Source organism: Protopterus annectens, chromosome 11.part0, assembly GCF_019279795.1.
Source record: "Protopterus annectens isolate FY-2018-M chromosome 11.part0, PAN1.0, whole genome shotgun sequence".
In the NCBI taxonomy this organism is placed as follows: domain Eukaryota; kingdom Metazoa; phylum Chordata; order Ceratodontiformes; family Protopteridae; genus Protopterus; species Protopterus annectens.
In genome coordinates this window covers 671,240,102-671,259,112 of record NC_056745.1, presented here as the reverse complement: position 1 = coordinate 671,259,112, position 19,011 = coordinate 671,240,102, and the positions used below count along the sequence as shown (strand labels likewise).

Genomic DNA, 19,011 nt, shown 5'->3' with positions numbered 1-19,011 from the left:
CTTGGGATCCAGCAACTGAAAAGCAGTTGTACCTTAGTTTTTCACAACCTCATCTAATGCATACATTTTATTTATTTATTTATTTTATTTAACATTTGTTGACTGGGAATGTCTGACTAGGTTCCACAGAGCCTGTTTTCAGCGGAGGCCCGGGGAGAAATGCTCCAGATGCATGTCTTTGGAATGTGGATGGAAACCGGAGTACCCGGAGGAAACCCACGCGAACACAGGGAGAACATGCAAACTCCACACAGAAGGCACCCCAGCCGAGAATCGAACCGGAGAACCACTTGCTGTGAGGCGACAACGTTAACCGCTGCACCACTGTGCCGCCCTAATTTATAAACTATGTTCTGTGAGACCTGCATTCTTTGTCTCCCAATCCTTCAAATAACTACTGATATTGTTTAATTAAAAAAGCTACCTGTAATTCTACTTACTGCAGATGGCATCTAGTTCCATAAGACCAGTTTTTAAGGGAACACTCTTCTTGCTAAATGATAACAAGATCTTTTAACTTCTACTGTTAAAGACAGAAAGCTTAATGTATACTCTCTAATGTTCAGTGCATAAATAACAGTCATGACTGTGCTGGTCTTCTTGATGACTGAGTCTACCATTTTGCTTGTCTATCAAAAAAATCTCCACCTTTGCATATTAATGTAGTGTATTCAAGTTTTCAGTTAGCAGTAAAATTATTTTTGAGAGATTTGCATACAAATGAAATCTTCTTAACTAACATTTAGAAGGTCAAGTAAATGATTTTACTTCTACAAAACTGAACATTGTATAGCTTTAGTCAGAACTCCTGTAGAAATATGAAAATAATTGAAGAAATTCTTCTTAGTTTTACACTTGGAGTCCAGCTATGAATAACAATATATGCTTCTGGACTACAAAGAATACCAGCAAGTTACTGGAAGACATCTACTTTTAGAAACTAAATTTTCATGATAACAAGATAACAGGGACTAACAAATGACTGGTTAAATACTGTTTATCTTAAAGCTGCAGTATTTTTGAGAAACAGAGTTAATATTAGTATCATTACTGAAACAGCTCAGACATTAACTGCAAGAATATTCCCATACTTAAATGAGCTATTGGTGTAGAATCACCTCCAGCAAAGAAATTTTTTCATTTTCTAATTTATCATAAGATATCTGAAAAATACCTGAGACTCAATTCCTCTTCTGCAATTATTTGTTGGGAACGGATGTGCAGAAGCCTGTGCTACCTTTTCAAAGATGGTGAAAATACAGAATATTAAGGTGCTTGCTGTCTGACACAAGTGGATTTTGGTTTATGGTTAAAGTACATCCTCTACCCAGCCTTTTCTGTTAATACTTATATTTTTCATTGGCTCAACAGCTCTGAACAAGCTGACCCAAGCTGAGAGTTGCAGGAATGGCACACAGGATGTCATTAGCTAAGTTCTAGTTATGTAATATAATGAAAATGAATCCACTAAAGAAAATTTAGAAAACAAAAAAATAACACACAAAAAAATCTAAATAGTAAGATAATTTATTTAACAGGTTGTTAATGGTACTGTTCACATCACAAACATGTAGTTTTATTCAAAATTTTCTTACAAGGATGTTAGATTAGAGGAATGGTAAGACCAAGATAAAGATAATGAAAAAAAATGGGGCAATCAAAGAGAAGACGGCAAGGATGATAATAAAACAGCAAGACAGGTATGTGGGCTCGGTTAAATGATGCAGTTACAGCAAGAAAACTAGACAAGCCACTTGTCTCAGTCTACATTCCTAATAAGAACTCATAGTCCTTCTGATAAATGTATTCCTTTGCATATCTTGGCTGTTCTCCAGTAGTGTGACTTCTTCGTGGGAATATCTTTGTTGCTTTACCATCCTCTTCAACTACCCTGCAAGAAATAGTACATAATATATATCTGATACACACTGTGAACATCAGATGTATTTCATTACTGAAAAGAGGATAACATCTACTGCAGCATGACCATTTTTTTCAGTAACTTAGTCATTACCTGTGCAAACGTATCTAATTGTTTCAGTGGGAGTCTAAAATAAATCTACCCTAACATCTAGAGTTATTAAAATAAACACAGTTATGATTATCACACCTGTTATGAGCAAAGTATAATTACTTACCTGAAACTTTTTTTTTTTTTATTTAACATTTGTTGACCGGGAAAGTCTGACTAGGTTCCACAGATCCTGTTTTCAGCGGAGGCCCGGGGAGAAATGCTCCAAAACTTCATAACTAGTATTATAAATAATTTTACTTGAAGTTTAACTCTGTTACTCCACACTTTCATTTTCTTAAGTAACCCTTCTATCCTCTTCTACTGAGCTCAGAGTGTAGAACTGACCTTTAATGGTACTGCACACAGTAGTCTACAAGTTGAAATGAACAACCATCAGACTAGTTGCAGTCCATAATAAAAATGTAACATTTTGAAAGCAATGTAAATTAGAAAGTATGAAAGGCAGAAAGTGAGAGACAGATCAAAATCGTTCTACAGTGCACTCTAAATTAACAATTCCTTATGATATCTGTGGTGTCAGGGGGTGACATATAACAAAGAAATTATTTGTGGTGATTTTTTTCCCCTTCTTATTACACACTAGTAATGCATTTGTTATGCAATATGCAAGCTTCCTGTGTGTGTAACTTTTGTAATTCCACAAATTTTAAATGTAGATGCAGATGAAAGGAAGGTAAATGAATGGAAAGTGCGGTTGTGTAAGTAAACTTACGATAACAGTGGATGTTCAAGTGATCACTGCAGCAGAAGCCTAAGTTACAAGGGTTATATCGTGCATAGGATATAACAGCCAGCCAGCATCCAAAGCTTAAAGGCACTTTCCATGCACCCAAACCATTAGCTAGAGCTGAGCTGACCAAAAGACAGATTTGGGTGCCAAGCCCTTCAGAGCCTTCACGAAAACTGAAAGAGGAGTCCTGAGAGGTTATTGACTAGGAACAACAATAAAATATCCACATGATGGAATAATGAAAAAAAGAAAACACACACACACCAAAAAATAATGAAGATAGTGGGAGGTAGTGGCTACTGCAGTAGTGATAATTTGAACATCTACTGTTATTGTAAGTTTACTTACGCAACTGAAATGTGTTCTTTATGTTGATCAGTGCTGCAGTAGCTAAATCTAATCTATACGGACAGATTACGCAAGCAATAATGCCCGACAGGGTGTGTGTTAATGTGTAATTAATGCTTACCTAGGGGCCTCTACACCCCCGGAAGAGCATTAATTACACATTAACAATGTTTTTTTACTTATTTATATATATTTTTTTACTACTATATATTAATTTAGTACATTTTTGATGTAAAATAGTTCCTCCTAATGTTTCAAACTTGCTGTAGTATATGTTAATGGGGTTGGAGGAAGCATTTTACAGACAAAATGCAACATTTAAAAAATAACCAGGTTATTTACTTTATTTTTTTGGTCCTTTACTCTTAAATTGTTTGGTTGGCACTCACTGGAGATTGAAATTACTAATTCATGACATACAGTTATAAGAGCAATAATTAAGTTTCTATTTTAGAGCCTTTGTTCCCCTTTTATTTTAGGCTTTATTCAGACTTCTTCAGCTGAAAGATGCAGTGGTTTGTAAACGTCTTTACTGCTGCTGCCAGTAGTCATTTCATGCACTGTCACACATGCATCTCTGCTTCAGGAAAAAATACATGGTAATGGAAACCCTGTTATTCTAGCAACTTTCTAAGTTTATAAGAGCAATATTTAAAAATTTGTCCCTATTTTCAGCCCTTTGTTTCTCCATTATTTGTGGCTCTCTCCAGATTTCTTGTGCTGAGATATATGGTCAAGTGGTATGCAGAGATCTTATGTGACACTGCCAGGGATCGCTCAATCGCTCTCGCTCTTCACTTTGTCACACACACACTTTCTCTTCTGCTTTCATGCACAAATTCACTCACACACGCAGACAGCAACATAAACACACATGCACATGGATCCTCTCACTCACACACACACACACACACACACACACACACACACACACACACACACGCACGCGCGCTTTCTACTTTACATTTGCTAACAGCAGAAGTGCTATTTAGCCAGTGTAAAATAGCAGCTTAACCGATCTCTCTCTCTCACTCATACATGCATACACTTTCACAAACTAACACACACTTTTTTAATTTTACTTTTATTTTACACTCGCTAAATAGCAAAAGAGCTGCTTAGCAAGCTTAAAATTGTAGCTCAACCAATCTCTCACACTCATACACTTTCACACAAACACATACATGCACTTTTTGTACTTTTATTTTATTTTACAATTATTAAACAGCAAAAGTGCTGCTTAGCATACATAAAATAATGCCAGCTGTTCCATTTTCTCAGTCTGAGCTCCACAGCGGCTTGGTATGCTACTGTGAAGTAGCAGACTTGTTTTTTCAGCAGGCATTACTTGTACCAGTACATTAATACCCTGCTAGAGAATGCTCTTCTCCAATCAGGGTAATGACGTACAGTAAACCCATTCTCTAACATAGTTTAGAACAACTGGAAGGTGGAAGTAGAAGAATCCAGAAGGGCCCTGGAGAATGGTCCTAGCAAAGCCTGACCTAGACCCGGAGCAGGAATCTAGTTTGTAGTGCTTTCTGAAAGTATGTACAGAAGACCACGTTACTGCTTTTAACATACTTCTATAGCCCAACCTTTTCCAAAAAGCCACAGATAAAGTCAGGGGCTTGGTAGTGTGTGTCTTGACCCTGCCTAGAATAGTTTTGTTGAGGTGGGAGTAACAAAAGGTAACAGCCTGATGCAATAATTTGGAAATAGCCTGCTTTATCACAGGTTGTCCCGTCTCTCACAAGAAATGAACAACTGATGGGAAGTTCTAAAAGACTTTGTTAAGTCAAGATAGTATGTGAATTGTCTGTGGACATCCAAATTATGTTATCCTTTCTCCCTCATGTTCGGGTTCTGGGAAGAACACAAGAAAATTGATAGTTTGGCTTAAAGTAAACTTGGATGCCATTTTAGGCATAAAAGAAGGATTAGCACTCAAAGAAACACTGTCTCTGTGGAAAATGAGATAATGGCGACCCACCATAAGAGCATACAACTCAGACACTCTTCTTGCAGAGGTCAGAGCAACTAGATAAACTGTCAGTTAGATGAGCTAATTCAAATGGAGCAAGTGTTAGCTTCTCTAACACAAATTTAAGATCCCAAGGAGGACCCACTAATTTTCTTGGAGGTCTCTTATGCGATATCCATTTGAAGAATATTTTGACATTAGGATACCTTGAAAGAGGGGGATGCATAGGCAGACATGCTGAAATGGCTGACAAAAGAATGTTGACAGAGAAGTAAGACAGGCCATAGGAAAGTAGTGCACTCAAATGTTGTAAAACCAAAGTAACACCATCACTGAATAGGCTATGCTATTGGCACCAACTAGTAAACATTTTTCATTTGCTAACATATGACTTTCTTACCACCATTAGTACCTTCTGCAAAGTTCTCAGTAAACAAGTGCTTAAAAGATATTAAGACCCTATCATCCAGTCAGCTGAAGTTGTTTGGGTTGGGATGTTTTGAACACCCCTGCTCTTGTGAGAGTAGATCAGGTCTGCGAGGAAGCTTGCGATTATTGCCCCTGGCCACTTCCAAAAGAAGGGCTAACCACAGTTGGCTGGACAAAAAGGGAGACACCACAATGATCTTGAGGGATTCTTTCTATATTTTTAAAATCATCATAAACCCCTCTTTTGCATTTTCTACTTGGGGTTGGGGTGCCATGTCAACTGTCATCTCTCTCAATTCAGTGCTATTCTCCTATCTTCTTGGACAGTTACACCTGACAGTCACAAGTCTTTTATCACACAATCCATCCATCCCTTTGCTGGATGCCTTAATTTCCTCTTGCCTTCTTCCTATAATCTGTCCCAAATCTTCTTCACCAGATTGTCTTCTGCTTTTCTGCACATGTGCCTGAAATACCATAATCTGTTCTTTTTGACTTTTTCTGTAATTGGGGCTACTTTAGCAGATGTCCTCATTTCTTCATCTGTCCCATTTTGTGCATCCTAACACCCATCTCAAGCACTTCATCTCCATCACATCTTGCTTCCTTAACTGCTCTACCTTTACTACCCAGATTTCTGTACCATACAATAGTACTGGTCACACCACTGTTTTGTAGGCTTTACTTTTCAGCTTCTTTGGCATTCCTCTGTTATGTACTACCCCGGCACACTGTCCTTTGACTGCATCCTCTCTGATTCTGGCTTTGACTTCTTCATTCAGATTTCCATTTTCCTCACGAGCCCACCAGATACTTGAAGCTGCTAACCTGATCCATTATCTTCCCTTTTATCTCACTTCTCAACTTCTTCTGATTTCCCCCATTTGCTGCCATCACAACGGTCTCATCTGTATTTAGTCTCATCCCATGTGCCTTCAGTTTTGCATTCCATTCCCCTATGCTTTGCTGCAGTTCTTGCTCAGTCTGCCTGCAATGCCACATCGTTTACATACAGCAGCTTTGTTGATCTGTCAGCACCAACCTGTTTGCTAATGTAGTCCATCACCAGTATGAATAACAGTGGTCTCAGAGCTGAACCTTGACACGTGCCCACTTCCACCAGAAACCACTCTGAGTCTGAACACTTTTTGTACTTGTGTCACTGGATCCTTGTATATAGCCTGCACTAATTCTGCCATTGTTTCTGGGACTTCAAGCCACAGCAGAACTGCCCAAATCAGCTTTCTTGAAACCATGTCATATGCTTTCTCCAGATCTAGGAATGCCCATTTGGACTCTCTCCTTAACTCTACCTTCTTCTCAATTTAAATCTTCATAAGTACACTAGAGATCAATGGAAAGGGTGGGAAAATATACGGAACATTCCTGTCCAAATTAAAGAAATGGCATGTTCTCCAGGCATTCCTGCATGGAGTCCTGAAGCAGACTGTTGCCAGCTGATTGTTCAGACAGGAGGCAGAAAGATCTGCTTGATGAAATATCCACGGATGGATTAAATCTTGGAAGACCCCCCCAAACTAATTTCCTGCTTTGGCCTGCTCAACTTGTCTGTCACACAGTTTTGCACTGATAGACTGTAGGATGCCTGTAGAGTAACATTGTGCTAACGTGACTAATCTACACAGGCGGTAAGACATGGTTCCCCTTTGCTTGTTTATATACCACTTCACTATGGTATTGTCTATAAAACTTGAAGTTATTGGGACCAAAGGTGATTCAGAGAGTTGAGTGCTTTGATAAGAGCAAACATTTCTTTTATGTTTATGTCCTTGTGACTGTCTCTGTTGTCCCAGATACCTTGTAATTTTATCCCATTTGACACTGATCCCCAAGTGTATGGTGTCTACTGTATGTTGACTGACTGCTTTGGAGCAGGATGGGAGAACTGGAGACCTGAATTCAGGGATAACTGATGCCTCCACAGAGTGATTTCTCTTCTGACAACTCTTTGAACTGGAATCTGGAAGACAATGGGCATTGGTGCTGGGACCACAAAGATTTCACATACCATTGTAACTTTCTCATGTGGAGTCTTGCTAGAGGCATTATGAGAATCATGGCATATTCCTTCATAGTGATCTTAGCTGGAGTGAAATATCCACAAAATAGATCTAAATATAAATCTATTTTTCCTGTGGGAGAAAAGCTTTTTTTAATGAGGTATCAAGGAGACATGCCAAAAACACAATTCTGTGTGACGGAGTGAAAAAGACTTTTGAATGTTCTCTTGGAATTCCAGCTTCTGTACGAGATCTCTCACCCAAATGAGAGACTCCGGACACTTTGAAAAAGACTTTGCAAAGATGAGCAAATCATCTACAATTGGAAAAAATGGATATCCTGTAGCCTCCAATGAGATACAACAGCAGCTATACACTTGAACAGTGGATAATCCAAAAGGCAAGGCAGAGAAGTGATAATATGATCTAGACGCACACAACTTTAAGAAACATCTGAATTCTGGATGCACAGAAATACGATAAGCATCTTTTAAATCCAATGTTACTAAACACTCAAATAAGGAAGAAGGGGTAACATGTTGTGAAGTGTAAGCATTTGAACTTGGGCAGGGCACAATGACAAAGTGGTTTAGGAAAGAAAGGTCCAGAAAGGGTCTCCAGGAATTTTCCTTCTGTGGCACCAAAAACATTCATGAATGAAACCCTCTTCCCAACAGAAAAGAAGGAATTATTTCTATTACCCCCGAGACAGCAGAAGGGAATGGAGGGTGTTTGGACTGGTGAATGTGGAATAACTCCCTGAAAGGGAAGAACTTCTTCCCAGTGCCATATGCGGTTGAATTATTCAGAACCCATTTGCCTGAAACAATCTGTTGTCAAAGAGAGAAATGGAGATTCAAACATTTTGGAATGAATAAAATATTGCAAAGGTGGTGGTGGGGGGGTTCACTTATATAGTCATTCTGTCTTACTTGACTGCCCTTTACTCGGAGGGGGGAGGGTCCTGCCTTCTTTTTGGAAACTCCTTGCTATTATTTCTTAAATGACTGTTTAGCAGCATTTTATAGGTTTACAGAATCATGTGTAAGTACCAGGCTAGGTGCCATTGTGAGACATTTTAAGCCTAGCCAGTTTCACTTTTTGTGCTCAAATTGACCTATCCCATTTGGTTAGAAACTGTCTTTGCTCATCTCATGGTCGATAATTATATATTAACCCTAATGAGAATAACTGGGATCATACTATACATAATTTGAGGGGACCCATGGATGGGATAAAGCATTTAGGAAACACCTCTATTAGTAGTACAGGGGGCAGTTCTGGGGAGCATATTAAATTTTCCATCCATAGTTCCAAGTTTTGCTTGAATATAGACATTGATGAATTTTGTTTTATGTGGATGAGGAGTCTGCTCCAGAGCAGTGGTATCATCTGCAAGAGATACCTCTCTCTCCAAACCATTCTGTTGATATTTCAGACAAGGTTTAGATCCCTAGATTGAGTATTTCTGATGCCAACTGACTTGCTAATGTGCAGTAAATCCATTAGAATTGGGTTGGAGGATGCCCTGCAAGCCAGACACAGGTCACCTCTTAGCAGTCTATAGGATACAGAGTATAGTGACACAGCTTTGAGTAGCTCCATGCAGGACATGTTGTTTAAGCACTGTATCCTTTTACTAAGGTAACTCTGTGGGCATTCCGGTTGTGTGTATCTGAACAGATACATGTCAAAGGAAGCACTATATTAAATGACTGGCCTAATAAGGGCTGAGTCTGTTTAGTTTGTTTCTTGCCAAACAGGACAAAGGAGTAGAAAAATCCCTTGAGAAATTTGGAGATGGAGTGATGAAAAATCTGAGAGATTATGTGCATCAGCTTACCCCTCTCATCACATTTTTGATAACTTCTACAGCACAGGGTCTAAAAACTAAATCTCTATCCATGGGTGAATTTAAAATTTCATTTTTTACATTGTCAGACAGGTTTTGAGAATGCAGTCAGGCAAAAACCTTCTCAGCACAGTACCAGTGGCATCAGCCCTGGATGTCGTATCTACAGAGTCATAAACACACTTTAAACAATAAGCAATGGCTTGAGAAATGGAAGAAACTAAACCACATAACACAGATTTTTACTTACAGGAAGGAACTGCAGATAACACATTCCTAATACTTTCACGATTAGTCAGAATAAACGTTAACATATGAGCCTGACAATTCAAAATTCTAAAAATTAAAGTTGCTGAAGCATACGCTTTTTCCCCTAAACATTTCAATTGTTTTACCTTCCTTGTCAGAAGGGAAAAGATTAGAGTTAAAATGCTTGGCAGCAGCTGGATTTGCTAAAGTTACAGCTGCTGGGTCAGGTCTGCGATGTGTGTATAGAAATTAGAAAGGCTGAGAAACTTTGTACATTCTATCTGCTTTCACAGGTGCAGAAGACTGGCTAACAGGGAAACTACAGTCTGTGACAAACACATTCTCCAATGCTGGCAGCACTGGGAGGAGGTTCTTGGAATTCCAGTTACAACATTTCATAATATTTTCTGAGAGACTAAGAAACCGCAGTGTTTTCCCCACTGAAAACACTGGAACATTCTGGAAAAAGTCACAGAGAAAGAGAATCCTTGACAGGGAGTTTCAGATAACATGCTCTCCTCTCAGTCTGAATCAGAATTCTGAGGAGAAAAAGCAGTATATGTCCCATCACATTCCGTTCCAGATTCAATTTCTTCAATCATTTCAGGAAAAGAGGAATTTCCTTCTTTTACTCGAAGCCACCTGATAAGAAGGGTCAATATCCTGTACAATACACTGAACCAGATTAAATAAACTACTCCTGCCAGTGAAACTGGAGCAGAAAAAAAAGAAGTCCTGTCTTACCAAAATGTTCCTTCTGTGTTGTTGATCTTCTTTCATTCAATACTGATGAGTTCGGTTCCGAGCCCTCAGAACAGAGTTGGTCTTTTACCAAGCTCACGCCAGCCAAAAACTCTCGAGCTAAGCTTCTACCCAGAATGCCCTTCTCCCTGTTAACTCAGATTGAGTTTGTTAGAGACAGAGAAGTAAAGCCGAGGCCACTTCTGCGCAAATACCCTAGGACACCACTTGGACCCAAAGCACACCCCAGGAGCCTTTGGTGGGGGGAAGGAGGGTGGGATGTGATGAATGAAAGAAGATCAACAACACAGATGAAACATTATGGTAAGACATAACTTCTTTATCTGATGTTAATCTTTTTTCCATTCATCACTGATGGGACAGAATCCCAAGCTACCTTGAGGTCCATGGGCGGCCCTTATGGAAGAACATTCCTGACTAGCACTGAGCCGAAGGTAGCTCTCCCTCTGGAGACCAAGTCCAATTTGTAATGATTGATAAAGGTACGAGGTTTAGACCAAGTGGCTGCTGCGCAAATGTCATCCATGGAAGCCCTGGAATGGAAAGCTACAGATGTTGCCACAGATCTAGTGGAATGAGCTTTAACTTTGGCATAGGTTCTTTTGTGAGGGAATAGATAAAATGTATGCAGTCTCAGCCATTTTGATAATGTAACCTTGGAAACAGAATTTCCCATTCTAGGGCCAGAAAAGGAGATGAAAAGCTGTTCAGACTTACAGATAGGCTTGGTCCTGTCTAGGTAGAATCGCACTTGCCTATGTACATCCAAGGAATGTAGGCAGTACTCTCCTTTATTGGAAAAATTTGGAAAGAATGCTGGTAGATCAATGGTTTGGTTAATGGAAAATTCAGAAACAACTTTGGGAAGGAAGGAAGGATGGGTTCATCCAGAGTGATACTCTGTCTTTATGGAAGACCAGATCGGGCCTCTTGATACACAATGCCTACAGCTCCAAGATCCGTCTGGCTGACGTGATGGCTGCTAGGAACAAAGATTTCCAGGACAAAAACTTTAGTTCACACTTTGCTGCGGGTTCAAAGGGTTTTTGAGTCAAAGACTGAAGGACTATAGTGAGGTTCCATGGTTCCACAGGCTATCTGACAGGAGGCCCGATATGAGAGGTTCCCTTGAGAAATGCTTTGCACAGACGTAAGGAGATGAGAGGAGTGCCATCTATACCATTGTGGAAATTAGAAATCGCTGCCAGGTGTACCAATATGGTAGAGGCAGAGGCTCCATTATCAAAAAACTTAGCCAAGTACTGCAGCACTGCAGTCACTGGAGCCGAATACAGGTCTGGTATGTTATCCTTGATGGAGAACCTTTTCCATTTATCCTGATATAGCCTTCTGGTGGATGGTTTATGAGAGGCCAAAATGATGTCCCGAACAGATGAGGTGAGATTAGCTTGTCTGGCAACTAACGGAAGTGGAGAAATCAAGCCGTTAGCTTTAGACTGGACAGCTTCGGGTGGCTCAACTCTTGGGGTGAGTAATCAGATCTGGAAGAGGGTTCAGAATTCACGGTGGGTATACTAGATGAGGCCGAAGGAAGGGGAACCAGACTTGTTGAGGACAGAACAGGGCTATGAGGATCACCTTGTATCTCAACCAAAGACCTTTCTTTAGGAATTGTGGAAACGGAAATGGGAGGATAGAGTAAAGACATCCTGTGGGCCAATCATGGATCAGAGCATTCCTCGGGGACTCCCCCTCCGAGGGAAACAGGGTGAAATAGATGTTGCACTTGGTGTTCGACAGGGAGGCAAAAAGATCGCCGCAAGGCGGCCCCAGTGGCTGAAGATTTCTGTTGCCACATTTGGGTTGAGGGACCACTCGTGAGGCAGGGGGATGCATCTGCTGAGTTCGTCTGCTATTACTTTGGAACTTCCCGGGATATGCGTTGCTATCAGAAAGCGGTTGGAAACTATCGCCCACTGCCAAATTCTCATGGCCTCTCAACACAGGGGGGTAGGACTTGGTTTCTCCTTGCTTGTTGATATACCAGACCACTGACATGTTGTCTGACTGAATTGCAATTGTCCCAGAAGGGAGAACCAGATGAAAAGCCTGCAACGCCAACAGCATTGCTCTCAAATCTAGAACGTTGATATGCAGGTGGGCCTCTGAGGTGGACCATGCGCCTTGGACGGTCTTTCCCTGGAAATGGCCCCCCAACCCGATCAGGGAATCATCCGTGGTCACAATGGCCCTGGGCTGAGGAAACTGAATTGGGTGACTCCAAAGTTCTGCATCTGGCCTCACCCACCAAAGAAGGTCCTTCTTGCAGGTGTTGGTTATGTGAATCTGGTAACTGAGGGGGTGATAGTTCGGGAACCACTGACAGAGGAGGAGCCATTGCATGATTCGCATGTGTAGCTTTGCTAGGGGCACTATTGGAATTGAAGCTGCCATGGATCCTAGGGCCTGAACAACCTCCCTTGCTGATGCTTTTGTTTGACAGAGTATCACCCGGAGCTGGAGCCTCAATCACTGGAGTCTGATTTGGAAGTGACACTAGACAGGACTGGGTATTGAAAACTGCTCCAATGAATTCTATTTGTTGTGTAGGAGTAAGGTTTGATTTCTCCCAATGTATTGTGATTCCCAAAATTTTTGCCAGAGAGAGTGTATAATGCAGTGCTGTTACCAGAAGACACTTGGTGAGGGCAGTGAGGAGCAAGTAGTCCAAATATGGAAACACCTGGAATCCTTGTAGTCCCAAATGAGCTGTGACCACTGCCGTGCACTTCGTGAACACTATGGGGGCTGTAGAGAGACTGAATGGCAGGACACAATATTGATAATGACTGGCCCCTAGCTGGTAGCAAAGCAGACTCCTGGATTGTTTGTCCATTTTGATGTGGTAATATGCATCCTGGGGATCTATCGAGCACATCCAATCGCAATATCTTAAAAAAGGGAGAATGGACTGAACCATAACCATCCGGAATTTGGTTTGGATGACAGACTTGTTCAAGCTGCTCAGATCCAAAATGGGTCACCAGTCTCCTGTCTTTTTTGGCACCAAAAAGAATCTCGAGTAGAATCTGGATCCGCATTGGTCCGGTGGGACTGGTTGATGACTCTTTTTTTGAGACAGCTTTATTATCTCTAAAGCTGCTTCTTCCCTTTGACTGGGTGGAACATCGGGAAGCTTTTTTGAAAGATTTGGTTGACCAGAAAGGGGGATGGAGTAACCACTGGTGATTATACTCTGCAACCAACGATTGGTGGTGATAGATTGCCGGGCAGCTTAGTGCAGGGAAAAACAACCCCTGACTGCTTCCATTGGTACGCAATTGGGCTGCTCCTCAGGAGAGCTGGTAAGGCTGTCCAGAGGAGTCGTCCCTGGAGCCTTGGTTACAAGGACCCCCTCTGCCTCAGTCGGGGGCGTCTTCCAGAATTGTTGCGCCCCTCTGCCCCTGGGGGTATCATCACCACGTGTGGCACGGAAAGGACCCTGAGATTTTTTGTGCCACATTTTACCACTCCTCTGATTCCTGGAGAAGGAACGTTGAGGATTAGAAAACTGTAGGCCTACGGCAGACAGGGTCTTGCCATCTTGCTCACACCTGGCTAGTGTGTCCTTCATCTTGGAGCCAAAAAGGGATGATGCTTCGAGAGGAGCATTCAAAAAGTAAGACTTGAAGGGGTCCGTGAGGTCACAAATGTGCATCCAGGCATGATGCCTCATGACAATGCCTGAACCCGCTGCTCTAGCCACCCCTTTGGTTGCATGTGATAGCAACCTCATGGGGGAGTTGAAGATCGAGTTCAAGGTTGAGAGCTGCGAGGACACTTTGTCCCTGACCTTGTCAAACACCTGTCCTGTGAGTGTCCCAGAGAGTTCGGAGATCAAGTCCCTCTGGAGCCTCATAAAATGTGCCAAATAGTTCAGTAACCATATAGCAAAGATCTGTGATGCAAAAAATCGCTTCCCTAGTCTGTCCATCGCCCAGGACTTTCTGTTGGCCAGGTGGACAGCGGGACTTTCCTCAGCCAAGTCCTTTTTCATAGCGTTGACTGGTAACCCTCTGGACCAATGCGAGTTCTCCTTGGGAGGGTAAAGAATTTTGTCAGGTCTCTGAGGGACTGCCTCAATGGAATCAAGGTTCTTCCAAGCTTGCTGCACGACGAGCTCGTTGGCAGACGGGGGTCACCCAAGAGGTAGAAGGTCGGGAGCAGAAAGCCTGCAGGAACAAGGACTCCTCAGAGGAAGGGTTGGAGGGCTTCCAGTCACCTCTCTGTTTTAGCATTTCCAGGATGTCTCCGAAGGAGATATCATCAGGAGGTGACCGTGAGGACCCTTCACCATCACCGTAATCCGTGTCTTCTGTTAAAGACTCCGCAGGTGAGTCCATGTGCTTCCTCTTGTACGTCCTCTTTCAAGGGGGCTCTTCAGTGGGGGGTCTCTGAGGAGGACTCGGAAGAGTGGGTACCCTGAACAGTGGTGTCCTGTGTCTTCTCTGCCCAGTGCCCCGGTGGGGGTGGTCTGTGGCAGCTGCAGCTCAGGGGGCGAAAAAAACGTTCCATGTTTGCCGTCTTTCATCTCGCCTTCCTTCTTGCTGGTTGGGTTCGGAGCCGATCCTCAAGAGCCTTATACTGGCTCAAGGCTAACCCCTATCCCAACATGCCTAGCGGTAGCTACCCAGATCCATTTGTAATAGCCCACACTAGACAGTCATAGTAAATGCAAATTTTACTAAGCTCATATACATTTTAGGTTAGGAAGGAAAGAGGAAAAAAAAAACAAAGCATGGTTAACTAACCTGGTATGGTCAGCAGGAAACTCAGCCAGTTTAACCAAAAAAGGAACTCCTCTCGATCCTCCAGGAAAGGGGAAGGAGGGAGAACACAAGAAGGAATGTGAGATGAATGACAACATACATGGAACGTTATGGTAGATACAAAACTTCTTTATGTTATGTTGTCCCATCTTGCCTTCGTTCTTGCAGGTTGGGACTGCGTCCCCAGCACCTGGTTCCTGGGTGGCTCATTGGAACAAACTCTTCAGGACCGTGGAACCAAAGGAGACCACATCCACTTTGTAATGAGTGATAAAGGTATGAGGATTTTCCCATGTTGCTGCCACACAGATTGAATCTAAAGGCAATTTGGTTTGGAAGGAAACTGAGGTAGCTAAGGCCTTGGTTGAATGTCCTCTGGCCCTCCCTGGAAGAGACTTTTTACCCAAATCATAAAAATAACTGATTGTGTCTGACAGCCATTTTGATAAGGTCACTTTTGAAACTGGAGAACCTTGTTTATAGTCAGCAAAGGATACAAACAATTGATCTGATTTTCTAAGGTCTTTGGTCCTGTGTAAATAAAAACAGAATTGTCTATGAGCACCCAAATGGTGGAGTCTATACTCTGTCTTCTTGCCGTAGTTGGGGAAGAATACAGGAAGCTCAATGGACTGATTTAAATTATACTCTGAACATACCTTTGGCAAGAAGGAAGGATTGGTTCTAAGAGAGACTATCTTTGTGAAAAATGAGATATGGCAAGCGAACAGATAAAGCGTGTAATTCAGAAACCTGTCTAGCTGAGGTGTTGGCAACCAAGAAAAGGGTTTTCCAAGACAGAAAGTTCAGGGGGCAAGATGCTGCTAGTTCAAAGGGTGGAAGAACCAGAGAAGCTAAAACCACGTTTAGGTCCTGGGGGGGGTTCATAAGAATGCTCTGCACAACTTATGGAACATGACGTTAGAGTCCAAGTCTCCTACATGAAAATTGGAGATGGCAGTTAGATGGACCCTAATAGTAGCTGCAGCTGCCCCTCGTTTGAAGGTTTCAGCCAGGAAATTAAGAATCTTGTGAACAGGAGCAGTGAAGGGATCGGTATCATTACTCTTTGCCCAATAAGAGAACCTCTTACATTTGCTAGTGTAAATCGTCCTGGTAGTGGGCTTGTGAGAGGTCACTAGGATGTGTTGTACTGCCGGGGAAATGTTGGGGAACCTGGCTAAGACTGGAAGTGGAGAAACCAAGCAGTCAGCTTGAGAGTTTGGAGGGAGGGATGGAGCCCACCCGATTGATGCATCAGGAAGTCCAGAACTGGGTCCAGTACCCAAGGCTTCACTTGAATATGATGGCGGAGAAACGGAAACCATATCTGACGAGGCCAGTAAGGAGCAACGAGGATGAGTTTGCAACCCAGTGACTTTGCTTTCTGAAGTACCTTTGGGATTAGCGGGAAAGGCATAGAGTAGTCCTAGAGACCAATCGTGAACAAGTGCATCCTTGGGTGACTGTCCCGGTGGGGGGACTAGGACAAAGTAGCTGCTGCATTTGTTGTTGAGGGGAGTGGCAAACAGATCGCAGCATGGCTGGCCTCATTTGCGAAAAATCAAGTTCGCAACTTCTTGCTTCAGGGACCACTCCTGAGGCATGAGGATAGCCCTGCTGAGCCTGTCCGCTATCATGTTGGATTTCCCGGGAATGTGTGTCGCAATCAGAAAACATTGGGAAGACATCACCCATTGCCAAACTCGAAGGGCCTCCTGACTCGAGGGGTATGATCTGGTCCCGCCCTGCTTGTTGATGAACCATATCACTGACATATTGTCTGTCTGAATTGCAATGGTCCCAGTAGGGAGAGAGTTTTTGAAGTGTTTGCAACGCCAGATGCACCGCTCTCATCTCTAGAACATTGATGTGCAAATGGCATTCATGAGGTTGCTACATCCCTTGGACAGTCTGTCCCAGATAATACTCCCAACCCCCCCATCTGGGAGGTGTCCGTGGTCACTGTGGCTACTGGATGGGGGTCAGGAAAGGGTCTGCCCAGAGTCACCTGGGGGGAGACAAGCCACCATACTAAGTCCTTTTTGCAAGTTTCCATGATCAAGATCATGTGTGACATTGGTAAATCCTGGAAAGACCACTGAACGAAAAGAAGCCATTGCAGAATCCTCATGTGGAAACGAGCTATAGGAGCTAGTGTAATTGCTGCAGCCACTGAGCCCAAGACTTGTAATACTTCTCTTGTCTGAACTCTCGTCTTCTTTATGAGAAATGAACCTTGCTGACACCCTGTCTTAAGGCAGCTTCACTACCATGCATCTTGTACCTAAGTCTGCCCCTATGAAGGTAATAGACTGACAAGGCAACAAGGCAGACTTTTCATAGTTTATGGTGATGCCTAGCTGGGAATAAGTTTGAATTGTGTAGTCCCGTGCTTTGTTTAGTTGATGCTCGGCGGTAGCAGTGAAGAGCCAGTCATCTAGATATGGAAACATCTGGAATCCTAGATGCCTCAGGTGAGCCGTGACCACTGCCATAAACTTGGTGAACAACCTGGGGGCTGTGGTGAGACCAAAGGGCAGGGCTCTGAACTGATAATGACCGGCTCCCAGCCGGAAGCATAGGAATCTCCTGGATTGCCTATCCATTTTTATGTGGTAGTACGCATCCTGGAGATCTATGGAGCACATCCAATTGTCCTGACCCAAGGAGGGAAGAATGGACTGCAGTGTTCCCATCCGGAACTTCATCTTTTTTACTGATTTGTGTAGCTTGCTGAGATCCTAAATGGGTCTCCAGTCCCCTGTCTTTTTTGGAACTAAAAAGAACTTTGAGTAAGTTCCGGATTCGATTTGGTCTGCGGATGGCTCTTTTTTCTAGCAATCTTTGTACCTTTAAGATTGCGTGATCCCGAAGACTGGGTGGAACATCTGGGATAGAACATTTTTCTCTTGAGGGGGGTAACTGGGAAAAGGGAATTTTGCAACCCCTGGATATTATTGACAGTACCCACGCTTCCTTTGTGATAGTTTGCCAGGCTGCTGGGTACAATGATAGTCTTCCCCGACTGCCTCCAGAGGTGGACAGTCGGGCCTCCCTTCAGGAGTGCTGGAAGGGCCTAGCAGAGAACGTATCTCTGTCGCCCTGCTGTTGCAGACCCCCTCTACCATGAGGCCGGCATCTTCTGTTGCTGTTTCCCCCCTCTGCCCCTGGGGGAAAAATCTCTACATCTGTCAGGCGAAGCTCCCTGGGATTTCCAAAACCACATCTTTCCACTCTTCTGACCTTTAGGATAGGGTCTAGATGGAGTGGAAAAATGGACTCCCATGGCAGAGAGAGTCTTGCCATCCTGTTCACACCTGGTGAGAGTCTCTTCTACCTGAAGCCCAAACAAGGATGAGCCATCAAAGAGGGTATTGGGTAAAGGAAGACTTGAAAGGTTCAGCTAACTGACAAAGTTGCATCCAGGAGTGTCTCCACCAAGCACCTCCGGTACCTTATGCCCTACTCGTGCCATCTGCCGCATAAGAAATGAGCCTCATGGAGGAGTTAACCACTGAAATCAAGGTTGCAAGCTGGGAAGCACCCTGTTCGCAACGCCCTCAGCTGTAGGATCCTACAGGGTATCTCAACTCCTTTAGGAGATCCATCTGAAGTCGTGTGATGTGTGACAAGTAATTCAGTGACCTGAGAGTAAAGGTCGCTGAAGAGAACATACGCTTCCCATACCTGTCCATCGTATGGGACTCCTTGTTCGGCAGATGGACAGATGAAGATGTTTCCTTAAGTTCCTTCTTAGTGGCTACTGCCACCACCACGGCATCAACAGGGACCCCTTTGGAAAGGAAGG

The 19,011-nt window shown here is 43.0% G+C and overlaps 1 protein-coding gene across 3 annotated transcripts in view; it reads right to left on the bottom strand.

Annotated features, from left to right (window-relative positions):
• Positions 1-1,511: 1,511 nt before the first annotated feature.
• Positions 1,512-19,011, bottom strand: part of AMN1 (antagonist of mitotic exit network 1 homolog) — a 1,021,978-nt gene continuing 1,004,478 nt past the window's right edge. For all 3 annotated transcript variants that reach the window (XM_044088123.1, XM_044088122.1, XM_044088124.1), the window contains exon 8: positions 1,512-1,891. The gene's annotated coding sequence lies outside the window, so the exon portion shown is untranslated. The remainder of the gene's footprint in view (positions 1,892-19,011) is intronic.